A 2778-nucleotide genomic window follows, 5' to 3' on the forward strand; every position below is an offset into this window, starting at 1 on the left:
AGATCGATCAGAAAGAACAACTTTGTGGTGGTTTCGTACCCGACAATAATTTCTTCGTTTGTTCCCCGCTATTAGTGACTTTGGAATGACTCTTTGTTGCATGTTGAGGGCTAGTTATATGATCCAATTATGTTATCATTGTTGAGAGAACTTCACTAGTGAAAGTATGAACCCTAGGCCTTGTTTCCACGCTTTGCAATACCGTTTGTTCTCACTTTTACCATTTGTTACCTTGCTGTTTTTGTAATTTCAGATTACAAAAACCTATATCTACCATCCATATTGCACTTGTATCACCATCTCTTCGCCGAACTAGTGCACCTATACAACTTCCCATTGTATTAGGTGTGTTGGGGACACAAGAGACTCTTTGTTATTTGGTTGCAGGGTTGCTTGAGAGAGACCATCTTCATCCTATGCCTCCCGCGGATTGATAAACCTTAGGTCACCCACTTGAGGGAAAATTGCTACTGTCCTACAACCCTCTACACTTGGAGGCCCAACAACGTCTACAAGGAGAAGGTTGCGTAGTAGACATCAGGGGGCAATGGGGAGGACGACGGCGCAGGGGGCCCAAGGAGGGAGATGGGATCGGGAGGAAGCTCCCTGTCGCTAGGTTAGGGGAGCCCGAGTGGGCCTTGGGCCGGCTCGGGCAGGGGCTGGGCTTCTCTCTTTTCCACCTCTTTCTTGTTTTTCTTTTAAAATCTTTTTATTTTACAACAACTTGCAAAGAAAGAAAACAAGGGAAGAAGTTGGAATTCCAACAAGAGAGAAATTTTCCCGGGGACAGAAAAATAAGGAGGATTTAATAAAATAGGTTTGGGGATTTTTACAGAATATAAATTCAGACAAGTTTCGAATATATATCAAACTTGCCTAAATTATAAACCATAACCAAACCAACCCAATTGGACTGAGATTTAAGATGGTAACCCTATACAATAGATATTATTTATGGGCTCCACACAAACATTTATTTGAGCACTTAAATCTGCAACTCAAATAAATGAAAGCAAAGGGAAAAGGAAAGGATCAAGGAGTGGCTAGGAGAAGAGGGAAAAAAATGAACACAACAAGGGAATCAATCACACCAGAGATGATGGAGATGATGCATGATCCGTGACGAATGCAACAAACAAAATAAAACACACCGTGACAACGAATAAAAGGGGGGATCTTCTGGAGCGTCGGTGTCGGGCTGTCACAACTCTCCTACACTACAAGAGGATCTCTCCCCGAGATCCAAGAATGAAAGGGGCAGAGGATGAGAAAGCAAGAGGTAAAACTTAATTGCTTGTTTGACAAACGAGTGAAACCAACGATCCTTGAAGGTTGCAACGTGATGAGGACTGATATGAGAAACAAGCAAGAATTCACGGAAAAATTCGGCAACACTTCGGTAGGAAAATGGGACAAAAAATTCGAAAATATAGGATAAATAGACAATATTCATAACAAACAACTAAATAGAACGAGGGAACACCATGATCTTGATAGAACAAGATGATAGACCCAAAAGAGCAACATTACAATGCCTCCGGAACAATAGAATAGGAATTAGCTCATACGGAAGAAGAGAATGAAGAAAAGAATGACAACTATCATCACAATAGAATTAAAGAGCCTCCGGACAAGAAGAATTTAAGTAGTTGTGGGGAAAAACGAAAAGAACAAGCTTGTAGTGGACTTATGAAAACCATCTCTAACAAAGAGTTGACAACCAGCCACTAACGGAAACAAAGATTGATTGGGAGAACCAAGAGAAGGAAAACTTCTTTTAGCTAGAGCATACATTGAGAACTCGGATCAATGATAATCACCATAATAGCAACAATCCTTAGGAAAAGCTTTAGGTGAAATCCAAACCAAGATAGCTCAATGAAGAAATCACGGGTTGAAAAATAACACATGATCAAAGAATTGGTGGGTTTACATATTTAATTTTTGAAACAACTTCTCTTCGTGACTCCTCCACCAACAAGAATGCTATAATACCACCTCAAAGGATAAAGGAGAACAACGCATTGGAAATGCAAGAGAAAGAATACTTGAGCTATGATGACCCACAAGTATAGGGGATCAATCGTAGTCCTTTCGATAAGTAAGAGTGTCCAACCCAATGAGGAGCAGAAGGATCTGACAAGTGGTTTTCAGCAAGGAAATATCTGCAAGCACTGAAATTATCGGTAACAAGTGATCGTGTGGTGAGATGATTCGTAGCAAGCAACAAGTAACAAAAGTAGCAACAGTGCAGCAAAGTGCCCCAATCCCTTTTGTAGCAAGGGACAAGCCTGTACAAAGTCTTACAGGAGGAAAAACGCTCCTGAGGACACACAGGGATTTCTGTCATGCTAGTTTCATCATGTTCATATGATTCACGTTCGTTACTTTGATAGTTTGATATGTGGGTGGACCGGCGCTTGGATACTGCCCTTACTTGGACAAGCATCCCACTTATGATTAACCCCTCTCGCAAGCATCCGCAACAACGAAAGAAGAATTAAGACAAAGTCTAACCATAGCATTAAACTAGTGGATCCAAATCAGCCCCTTACGAAGCAACGCATAAACTAGGGTTTAAGCTTCTGTCACTCTAGCAACCCATCATCTATTTACTACTTCCCAATGCCTTCCTCTAGGCCCAAATAATGGTGAAGTGTTATGTAGTCGACGTTCACATAACACCACTAGAGGAAAAACAACATACAACATATCAAAATACCGAACGAATACCAAATTCACATGACTATTATTAGCATGACTTATCCCATGTCCTCA

Source organism: Hordeum vulgare, chromosome 3H (genome assembly GCF_904849725.1).
Source record: "Hordeum vulgare subsp. vulgare chromosome 3H, MorexV3_pseudomolecules_assembly, whole genome shotgun sequence".
Lineage (NCBI taxonomy): Eukaryota > Viridiplantae > Streptophyta > Magnoliopsida > Poales > Poaceae > Hordeum > Hordeum vulgare.